Raw genomic sequence first — 12,207 nt, forward strand, 5'->3', positions numbered from 1 at the left:
CCACAAAACAATCTTACTTCATGGAACCTGAAAATTTCTTTGGACGACATCAAAATTGCAATACGAGCACTGAAAAGCTTTCACGCTGCTGGCCCTGATGTGATTTCAAATATGATGTCAAAACAAAACGATGGTCACTGGTCAGTCCTTCATCGAAGCCTTGTTCTCTTTATTGTCCTCTTCGATGTTGGTTCCCGAGTCCTGGGGTGAAACAATTATTGTGCCTATACACAAGAAAGGCAATCGGTCTGATCCCAACAACTATTGCCCGATTGCCTTGCTGGACACAATTGCAAAAATCTTTGCTTCTTGGTTCAGTGGACTGGGCGAGAAGTGATCTACGATGTCCGTCAAACTGGATTTACCAAGGGATGTCGAAGTAGAAGTCAATCTATTGATACTGAACTCATTGAAACTTGAAACCTTAAAGACAAAAAGAAAACTATATCTGGCATTCATTGATCTTCGGGGAGCCTTCGACAGCATAAATCGGGGCAAGCTTTGGCAGAACATGTCAAACTGGAATTGCCCTCAAAACGTGTTGCAACCAAAAAAAAGCCTTACATTCTAACACCGTCATACTGATACGCCTAAACAATCAGGGCGACCTATCAAAGAAAATACCAATGGAAAAAGGTGTGAAACAGAGTTGCCCACTGGCTGCTGAACTTTTCAAACTGTTCATCTCCGACTTCCCAATACAAATAGAAACTGTCCGTTGTTATCCGCCAAAAATAAACAACACAGAAATTTGTTGTATAACTTATGCCAACGATCTTGTCTTAAAGGACCTCGCTCAGATTGGTCTTCAACGGCTCCTAACCAAACTATATGAGTACCTAAATATGAATGATCTTGAATTAAACACAGAAAAGACAAAGATCATGACAAGTGGGGCAGTAGGAACCAAAAAGCGAAATGCCTTCCAGTGGAAAATCAACAGTTCACCTTTAAGTTTGGTTCATTCCATCAGATATCTCGGCATAAAGTTCAATACATCTCTCAATGAACACCACTGGAAGCTCGACCTTGTCAATCAAATACGCAATTCAGTATCTAAGGCCTAAAAATAATCAGGACCTATGGAAAATTCACGCTTGTTCCAGTTCTAATCTTCTATGTTCGAAAGGTTCTCCCGGCAATCACCTTTGGGTCGGAATCGGGTTGGAACATCGATGCCCAGTTTTGGCAGAAGCTAGAAGGTATATTCTGGCGTCGGGTACTGAGGCTGCCTCTCTAAATCTTGATGACTTCACTTCAATATGAGCTATCATTAGACTGCAGGCATAACTGCGTTATGTGGAAATCATTGATGGTGTTGCGAAAGAAGAAGTTGAATCCCTTGACTCCGCTGTATCAAATCTTTGAACAAATCCCAGGTTGTGGGAGACAAGGCCTCCTGGACGAATTGGAACTGTTGTTGGAGGCTGCTTTAGCTAATGCTGACTTAAACCTAGCCGATCTGATATCAAAACTCCAATGTGTAAAAAAGAAGTTTGAGTCCTGGTGCTGGATCCAGAACTGTGAATTACAACAAATGATGGCAACTATACTGAAAGAAGGCATTGGTGAACAGAAGCTCTATGGCCAGTGTCGCTACTTAACAAACTCTCCATCACAACATCATTGTGAGCAATTCTTGAGGTTACGTTTAAACGCCCTGAAGACCAGGGAGCTGCAATTTCTTTGGCATATCAAGGACGTAAAGGATAATCTTTGTCGCTTTTGCAACCTCGAAATTGAAACTATAGAACACTTAGTTACTGGATGTCCTGCGATAACCTCATGGTGAATGCACCACTTAGGGGGATTCCTACCTGTGGAATCTGATAATCAGAACTGGTGGTCATTTGCTGTTGCGGGATACAATGTCAGATTGACCTGAGCTATTGTGGACTTTTAGGTCTCTTTACAACTAAATGAGAATGTTGCCTCACAATGAATTCCTCAATCTAATCTTTTCTATGGCAATGCTGTTTTTAGCATCATAAAGGAGGCTAGTGCTTTTAAGATTTGCTGACCATTTTATGTGGAAAAAAAAGGATAACCATGAATTGTTTTTGCTGTAATAAAAGTTCAGCGTCCTGTCAGCTCGCTTTCAGGGTTCGCTAAGCTGAAGTTTCAATAATTTAAAAAAAAAAAAAAACACAGCATTCATAAGGAAGGAGAAGTGATAGTCTTCTCCCGAAACATGACTGACTGCACACTACTCTGCACAAGCAGCAGAATTAGTGGCGTTAATAGAGGCACTCAACATGTCAGTAGGGCACACAGAAGCATATTTTCCAACTTGGCATATGTGACAGCTACAGTTTATTTGGGGCTAGCAAGGTGGGAAAGGAGAGGGTTCAGGAGAAGTGATGGCACACCAGTACAACACAGAGCACTTTTGGGTGAATTATTGGTAATCTTGCCACTCACAGTAGAATTGGCAAAAATAAAGTGTAAGGCACATACAGGAGGGCAAGATGTTATCTCACTGGGTAACAAAAAAGCAGACAGTGCAGCAAAAGAAGCAACATATCTGCTAGAGGGATCATATGTGCTGTTCCTGGCGAGGAGGAAACTATACCACTTCTAGCATTGCTGAAAACAACCAAAGGAAAAGATGCACTACCAGAAAGCTGTAATGCAACCCCAATAGTGCAGATAATAGAATTATAAGGGGAAGTACCAGCCCTTGAAAAAAAGGAAGAAAAGAGAATGCTCTCTTTCACCAACTGATTTAATTTGCCGGAGTGACAGGGGGGCAAAGTGGTAATGCCAGAAAAGTTGTTCAATGTTGCTTTGGAACAGCTCCACTACCAGGCCCACGTGTCAAAAGAACACATGGCTACAGGAATAAATGATGACTGGTAAGTGCCACATTTGTAAAAGTATGTTTCTGAATTTGTACATAAATGTATGATTTATCAAAATGTTTTACCAGGTCACATTGTAAGAGTGGTACAGGGAAAATTACTGTGACCGGAGGGTCCCTTCCAACACTTGCATATCGACTATGTCGATATGCAAGACATTTGTACCTCTTATAGGTACATACTTACTGTGTTGTGTCCGTTTTCATGTTGGCTTGTGGCTGGTCCATGTGCACATAATGACGCTCGCTGGGCAGCAACATTCCTGGTGACGGAGGTGTTCCTGAGAGGGGTGGATCCCAAACAAAATTCACTCTGACAGTGGTCAGTATTTAGCAAATGGTTTGATTAAGAAAATAACTGCTCTTCTGGGTATAAAGCACAAATTATGCCACAAGCAAATTGGTTGGCTGAGAGAATAAATGGGTTACTAAAGCATCGCCTGTCTAAGCTAACACAAACACTAGGCACATCTTGGCTATGTTGTTTGCCCCTTGCACTCTTTGCTTTATGCAATTTGCCTGGAGGAGATCATCATTTGACTCCTCATGAAATTGTTACGGGTCAGAGAATGTATGTGCCTATATCTTCAACACGTACAATTTCTGATGCTAACAATTCCGCTAATGTACTGGGGGTGGAATTCCACAAGTAGCTCACAGAATGTACAAAATCGCTTACGTATGTATCCCAGCAGATGTAAAAAAAGAGTTCGGACTGAGCAAACTGGCGATCAGGGAAGGGACTTTCCAGAAGCAGCACCTCTTTACCCTGGGGACCGTGTAGTCGTAAAAAACAAAATGAGGAAGTGGAAAGACAACAGATTTTCTGTTCCATACACTGTTTTCTAAGCAACTGCAATAGCAGTGAAAATCAAGGGTCGCCGTGGATGGGTTCATCTCACTGACGTGAGCAGAGACAGGAGCACTGGATCCCCAGAAAAGGGGCAGAGCGCAACATGATGGGAAGTATACATCAACTTTCATTGATTTTATTTTCAGCAATAAGGTTCTATAGATGACCAACAAATGAGGATGGAGAAAACAATGTGCAAAATAATGTTCTTATTAACAGATACCAAAAGATATATGCCTATTGGAGTGTAATAATATTAATATGCATTAGTAGTGGACTGATATTATTGTTATGCTTTTTATTTAGAGAAAAAAGGGATTTATATGCAAAAGTGGGTGTGAAAAGGGGAAAAGAAATGTGCTAAATGAAGAGGAATTCCATCATGACACTGAACAAGGGTAGGGTACATCATCAGGGAACGTCTGGTACGTGAGATGTTACGGGTGGGAAGAGAAAGAAGAAACAGTACATGTTATGTTTGTTCCCTCATACCACACCAAATAGGGGCACCCAAGCTTTTCTTGCCACAGGCTATACCATATGAGGAGGCAGGATGCTTAATGCACCTTTCCCTCTGTAAGATTAGTGGTCTCTTTCAAGGAACAAGTGTCTCTGTCCAGTGGGTGGATGAAGGGGAGGAGGTGTACGCAGATAATTACGTGCAAATGGACAGCATGGCGAGAAAAGAACAAAAAAAGATGATAATAGAATACATAACAAAGGGCTCTAAAAGTAGAGAGCAGATAATAAGTGAACACAAACGACTGCAGTGCATAGACAAAGAAGGGCACATCAATCCCTGTTATCACAAGGTTTCATGGGGTTTTAACAAAATGTGGTGATTAAAGTGAATGATAGCTGCAGGGCAGTGTGGGGAAAATATGTACATGCATTGACCTGGATCAGTGAAACGCATCAACCAGTTGACATAAAGAACTTTCCACAATCCCCCTGCTGTTTCAGGTCCAGTGGGTCCATTAATTTGGCAACTAATACCGGCTGTGGCAAGGTGATGAAGCGTGCGGTGCCGAGCAGGGGACAGCAGCGATTATGGATTTGTGGTGGTCCTTTGGATTGAAGGCCTATGCCCGGCTTCCTCTGGATTGGAGTGGGGGTTGTACAATTGTTACACTGTACAGCCCTTCCCTGGTGGTGCCCCGAAACAGCTGCAACATGGGACCTTTATTAAAGGAGCAATATAGTGTGCTGAATGAAAGAGGGGTGCAACAAAGCGCTGCTGAATAGTATGAAAAGATCCAATAATTACTGGTGGGAAAACAGTGCTGAAAATGTGTCCGCTATCCCGGATGTGTTCCGACTATTCTCCAAGGCTGCAACTTTTTTCATGTCTCTATTGCTTCCGGCTATGCAAGCTGCAGCTAATGCGATGATTTACTGCAGCTGGTCAACTCAACAGCAAAAGGCTTAAATGCAGTAAAAGAACAGTTTGGTTCTATGTAAACACCTTGCATTGGCAGCTCACTTCTCTAAGCATGCAATAGCATGGGTACAATAATTCCTTAAAAATAGAACCATGCCAGTCTTCTCCCATTCAGACTCAGTGGACCCAATCCCTATTACATGCGGCATTCCACAAGGCGCATGTGTCTCGCCTACCATGTACAATATCTTCACAAAGCCGCAGTTTGATAAATCGGATAATCTGGGTGTCACCTACACTAAATATGCAGACGATACCCAGATCCTCATACCCCCTTCGGGCAACTACCTCAGCAACACGGCTCTTGTGAATAAAATCTACCTCCTCATTCAGGCATGGATGGCAGCTCATGGCCTCTGCCTGAATGACGACAAGACTGAACGTCTAATACTAGGAACCATGGCCAACCTCAAAAAACTCAACAATGATTACTCATCCTTCAATATTGATGGCAACACCATCAAGGTTGTAAAGGAAGTAAAGATGCTGGGGTTTTACCTTGACTCCACACTAACCATGAGCAAACAAGTCAACTCTCTAGTGTCCACATCAGCATATACGTGTAAACTAATCAGGGCCTGCAGGGCATACTTATCCTCATCCAGTTGCATCACCTTAGCAAACGCCCTCATCCTTTCAAGACTGGACTACTGTAATGCCCTTTTCCTGGGAGCCAACAAGTACATCTTAAATAAGATCCAAATGCTACAGAATAATGCCTTAAGAATGGCACTAAAGATCCCAAACAAAGATCACATATCAGAGATTAGAAGACAAAACCACTGGCTCACAATCAAGGATAGAATATTGCTCAAAACAACCTCCCTGACCCATAAATCCCTGAAGAATGCTGCCCCAAGTTACCTTTCCAACTGTATAGCCAGGAAAACATCCTTTCACCCGACTAGGACTGCTAATTCATACTGCCTTAGTGTTCCATGTTTCAACTTATCCAAATCTGTAGGTAGAAGCTTCCCATTTATCGCAGCCCAAACATGGAATTCACTCCCCCTGCACTCTGTGCTGATCAAACTTACCCTAGTTTCAGGCGCAACATTCAGAAATGGATCAGAACTAATGACGTTTCACCATAGGACTCAATATTAAAATAGCATGCTAATCCAAGCACATCTGTAGTATTCGATACTAAACTACCACTTACACTGATGACTTTATGAACTTTTCTTACTGTTTACTACATCTACTTCACTTGTTACCTACTTATATTGTAAATTTTACAACTGAAAATACCTGAACACTGTACCGAGCACTGTACCAAACATTGGGACTGTTAACGCTTGCTCAGTCACTGTAAATACTGTAATCGTATACAGCTTCTGCATGCAACACTATGAACTGTAAATATTCTAAACATTGTACCTGCAATACTATGACTGTAACCAGCTGTAACCTAAGCCTAAAGCCTACTTGTGCTGCTTGTGCCCATTTACCTTCGGGTTTGGTGCGCCATAAAAAATAAATAAATACAAATACAAATTAAGAGTCCTGTGTCTGGTGGCTCTTCAAAACAGATTTGTTTTTTATCTTCTTATCGCTATTGAAGGAGGAGTGTGCACAAACATTGGCAGTTGCTGCACAGTAGTGCCCGATGGATAAGCTTCAAAAGGAACTTTGAAAGCAGCAATCTGTGAAATACAGTCCCTCCACAAGGAGATGGCAAATGAAGTTAGTGGGGTGCAGTCAAACAACTGAATGGACAGCATTTTCAATTGGGTGCCCGCTTGGCTTTGCAGAGTATTTAAAGTGGCTGTCCCTGGGTTAGTCCCGATGCTTGTCACATTCTGCATTGGCAAAACCCTGTTTAGACTTTATACTAACCAAAAGAGAGGCAAATTGATGTTGCCCCTGGATATTGATGGGGCAAAAGGCAAACATGAAAACAATAACATATTTACAAAGGACGAAAAGACTGATTATGATGCTGACTGGGTAACAAAAAAAACCTAAGGATTTAGAAAATAACACTGCATTCTGGATTCCATGTGATAAGGATGGGTAGGGGTGTATAAAAATAGAGGGACCTTTGGAAACCTGGGAAGATGATAGGGCTGATATGACGAGACTAAAGAGAGTTTGGATACCCAAAACAAAAGTAGCTGAATGGTAACTGGTGGGGAAGGAAGAGTTCATTATTGATGGATCAATAAAAGAGTGGAGAAATGCAGTGGAATGCAGGTTCTTCATGGTAAAACGTATCAGCTGCGGAAGTAACACACTAAAAGGGAAGGGGGACTTTATTGATGGCCATTTAGGGTTATTCATTAGGTTGGAAAATGCCTGTATAAATAGTGTTTTAGAGAAATAACCTACAGGTAATAAGGCATGACTTACAGGTAAGTATGTTGGACATAACGTTAGATTTAGGCATTCCAAATAGGCCTGGGTGCTCACTCTTGCTAGAAAATAAATGTGCATTTGATTAATTTTCCTAGCACTAGTAGAAGATGATAGCACATTTGCAAGCTACACATTTTCAGGATCAGGTGGAATGAAACAAACAGGTCTCAATACATGCTAAAACCAGAAGCAAAGCTCATGTGTGGCAGGGAAAGGCAGCATATGTGCAATCATTTTGTGATTCAGCATACTAGTTCTTGAAGCTGGTCTACTGATGGTTTCAAAATGCCCCAAGGCTGTTTCAAATCCCCCTTTAAAGCATCTCAGCCTGGGACATGGCTCAAAGAGTTCCTAAGCTGCAAAAATAAGTCCATAACTTGATAACATTTCATGGCTCTTGTAGTGTCATGATCGGTTGTGCTCCCATGGGAAACAGGTGGATATGTCCGGTGGCAGATGAATACAGTTCGCTGGTCATCTCAAATGGTGCAAGGCTTTGGCAACATGATGTGGGAACCGTGGGTTGGACTTTGACGACACAGCAGGAGTCATGGTTGGTGTGGTAAAATGTGCAGGACCCAATCACTACTGAATAATGTATGTCACGCTATAGGGGAGTAACTTAGCGCTGCCAATTAGCTACACTTGGGCAACGTACTAAATGTTGCAATGTGTTTATCATACTAATTCTTTTGAGTGTAATAAAACTTTTCATTTTTGGTGCGTAACTTCGACAGCACTTTCAATGCAGTTCTGTTCCGTATTCTGTTTGAGTTTCGCTTTCCCAGCTCTAACTGAGCCAAGAATACATTGCGTTACCTCCTTCCTGGCATACACTCGTGTTTGATTACTTTTGTAATTTTTTTACTGGTGAATTCCGAGGCAACCTGTGGTACAGTATTTCAGTGGCAAATATTGAGCAGTTAAAAAGGTTAAATTACTTAGGCAAATTTCTCAAAAACAAGTGCAAGAGAATAAGCGCAGATGAGGTACCTTTTTTATTGGTACTTGTTTGAGAAATGCAAAGGTCACCTTCCACTGAAAGGTGACATGAATGTTTCTGTGGGGCCAAATAGCTGCACAACATATGTACTGTCCATAACCCTTCCACACTTTAGCATCGGGAGTGTGCTTCTGGAGCTAGTGTATGACAGGCTCTCAGCAAACATGTTTGTGCCGGGGGTGTATTTCACAATTACAGGCCCATAAAGGGCATGTCACTGTGAAATGCTAAAAGAAGATGCATTTGTATCATCTTTGAGAGACATAAATTCAAGTGTGTCAGCTGCAGTGTTCATAGTGTTGCTGATACACCTACAAATTATGCATCACAGAGTCAGGAATGGCTCATATGACGTACCCCCCCACCCCCCGCGCCGATTCTTTTCAAGTGTAGGGTGAATCCATTTGTGTGCAATTTTTTTCTGTATACAGGATGCTCTTTGAAATGCCTTCTTATTTGCAAAAATGAGCGAAAAGGGACAAGAGGGCTTTTTGAATATCCTCATCCATGATGCACCCTTTCAAATGCTCTTTGTCGAAACTTGCACCAATCAAAGTTTAGAGAACTTATCCACACGTGTTCTCACAATCAACAAATGTATCCAGAAAATACTTAAAAATACGTCCGTTATACTGCTTCTAATATAGTTACATTCTTTAAAAGAACAATGTTTGGATTTTTCCAAGATGTTGTGGTCAGCATGCAAATTATGGTGTTTTGGTGTGTATCAATGAAACTTTCCTTGTTTACTACACTTTGTAACACATATTAAACAAGTGACACGTTAGCATACACCGAAAAAAACAGCAGAGAATATCACTATCTACCCACCTCTACCACACACCAGTAGTGGAAAAAACCTACTCACAGGATGGTATTTTATATCATCAAATTATATTCAACCAAAGGCATTATATCAAAACAGACATATTTTAATTCATATATATCAAACAATGTGCTCACATAAAACATATAAAACACTAATATATGCATATGTAGCTTGAAGAACAACGCAACACACAGTGGGATCTCACCCTCAAAAGGAGCTGTTTGTGTCAACTGCAAATGTTATTCATATGCATGTTAAAGTTACGTGATGTTAGTAACAGTGACTTCAACCAAATGCAGATGTTTATCCAACATGGGTTAAGCACCGTCTACACTTAAATGTGCTTCTGGGGAAAGGAACGACACTTCCGTAATCTAGCTTTGGTTAATGGAGTTCCAAGACCCGTCTTCAGGACGCAGAGAATTAGTGACAGTATTCACAGGCCTGGAGCCTGTGCATCAAAGTTGAACGCTAAGAACAAATAAAAACGAGTTTGTTTAAAAAAAAAACCTTATGGGAAATCACAACATGCAATGCGCTTTGTGAAAAATGGAGTAGCGATACCACTAACCTGATGAAAATTTCTTTTAGGTGTGGAGGGCACCTTATTTAAATGAGAGCCGTCATATGAATTCGGCATCTGAAGAAGTCCATGATTCTATAAATAGATTGAACAGAATGGATACGACAATTAGATGTATCAATATCCATACGGACAAGTCATTCAACCTCCTTGTTATAGAACAATATTATGTCAATTTACCATGTTTAATGAAAGATTTCTTTTTGCGTAGAATTCAATGGATCGCATTCCCTCAGCAGGAAGGTGCGGACTGCATTATCCATAATGCATCATGTCTACTGTAAGAACACAACAAGAGGACAGGGGGCATCTATTAACCACCTATATCACCTTTTAGATTTAAATATGTGTGCAGCAGTGAAACACACTTACTTGCTGTCCACACGTGGTTTAGATCAAGCAGAGGACACTGCCAGTCCGTGTAGCAGTCGCTCAATCATAGGGAAGGCTTGACTAACGTTTTCTTTATATCCGCCTGTGTGATAGAGTAACAGATCGTGCCTGTTAGCCTAATGTGTACGAGCTATTGCGGGCTCAAATGCTAAAGTAGCACTGGTTACTAAACTCGAAAGGAGAGACGCTTACCTTCCGGCATCTATTCGGCGTCTTCGACTCCAACAGGAAGTATAGAGACAAACGAAGGACTACCTATGTGTACATGACAAATTTAAAGGACACCTGCTCCTTTATGATTGAACAGGGGGCGGGCTGCAAGAATACTAGACAGCAAAGAAGGTAGCTTCAATACCCAATTATCGGCCTGGCAACAGGAGCGCCATCAGTCAGAAATCCAACAGTTTAAAGGACTTGCATCTCCTGTAACGCAAATGCACAGATGATAATGTCTACTGTTCAATGTCACCTACAAGTGTGGTGGTAATGTGCCGAGGTTTTAATGTCCTTGTTTATAATAATAGTGACCAACTATAGATATTATTAGTTATATTTACTGATGCTGGTGACACAGTATGTGGGAGGTGGCCTCAGATGGATCTACTGTGGGCAATTACTAATCAGTGACCATCTGTGGGTATTATTGGTCATGTTGATCTACCAGTGCTGGTACCACAAGATATTAGAAGTGACCAAAAGGAATTCTATCATATGCGGATGGTGGCATGTCCCAGCCATTTAAGGCATCTACTCAGTGACCGTCTATGGGTGTTATTGGTCATATTGACCTACCAGGGCTGGCAACACAAGATATAAGAAATGACCCCAGGGGAAGTCTATCGTGTACGGATGGTGGCATATGCCAGCCATTTAAGGCATCTACTTAGTTGTATCTACAGGTGAGCCAGAAGTGCCCCACATTCCCGATATTAATGCGGTCCACAAAAGTGGTACAGATTGTGAATAGTGACCTCCAAAGGAGTCGCATATGGGCAAGGGGAAATATATCCCAAAAAGGTTAGATACCAACAATATTGTGTCCTCACCTGACTAATGATGGGTCAACATATGGAATGGGTGTCTGGGGTTATTAATGGGTGAATAGGTTCCATTTAACTGCTATAATTAGTCCAGTCTGGGCAGTTTTAAGGTCATATATCCACTTCTGTTTAAGTTTTTGGAGTGACAGATCTCTGTCAACTCCTCGTGGATGCGCCCTTGTTGTCTGTATCACAAACCAGAAGATGTCTTCACTGGTGTGCTTGGCTTCTTTAGAATGGGCAACAAGTGGTTTATCTGGTGTCTCGTTATGGATTGCCGAACGATTTTCACCAATCTGCTTTTTTACAGATCTAACAGTTTTGCCCATGTACAGAAGCCCACATGGAAATGTTATCCCATAGACTACCCATTTAGTCAGACAGTTAGAAAAGGACTTATATTTCCAAAGTCGACCATTTAGGTCAATCTGTTTCATGTTGTTGGTAAGGTGACAGACGGAACATTGTTTGCACTTAAAGTGACTTAAACTGACCCGATACAGATGGTAAGTCCCATAAAACAGTTAGGTAGATCTGGCCGGTTTGTTCACAGGGTAAGTGTGTGCCAGTTTATCTCAAAGGTTAGGCATCCTCTTGAATGCAAACCTCGGGCTGTTAGGCCTAAAGTCGCCTGTTTGGACGGTCTTCCAGTTTTTTAATATGATCTTTACTGATTACTCATTACTGATTGGTGAAAATTATGAGATGCATGTAATTCTCTCTTCATGTGGTCTTTTTTGTTGATTCAGAGTCATGTGTCGGGCAGTATTCCGAGCATGTTTCATTCATCTTTTAATAATCCTGGAGGGAAATTGCCTATTCAGTAATTTGGAACACAGTTCACTGC

General features: G+C 41.4%; 1 long non-coding RNA gene across 1 annotated transcript in view; it reads right to left on the reverse strand.

Moving 5' to 3' along the window:
• Positions 1-10,544, reverse strand: part of LOC138504733 (uncharacterized) — a 162,037-nt gene extending 151,493 nt beyond the window's left edge. The window contains exons 1-4 of the long non-coding RNA XR_011279934.1: positions 10,513-10,544; positions 10,300-10,402; positions 10,108-10,205; positions 9,916-10,002 (exon numbers count right to left, since the gene is read on the reverse strand). This is a non-coding gene — a long non-coding RNA (uncharacterized lncRNA). The remainder of the gene's footprint in view (positions 1-9,915; positions 10,003-10,107; positions 10,206-10,299; positions 10,403-10,512) is intronic.
• Positions 10,545-12,207: the final 1,663 nt, after the last annotated feature.

The sequence above is a fragment of the Ambystoma mexicanum genome, chromosome 11, assembly GCF_040938575.1.
Source record: "Ambystoma mexicanum isolate Mex_15411 chromosome 11, UKY_AmexF1_1, whole genome shotgun sequence".
In the NCBI taxonomy this organism is placed as follows: Eukaryota; Metazoa; Chordata; class Amphibia; order Caudata; family Ambystomatidae; genus Ambystoma; species Ambystoma mexicanum.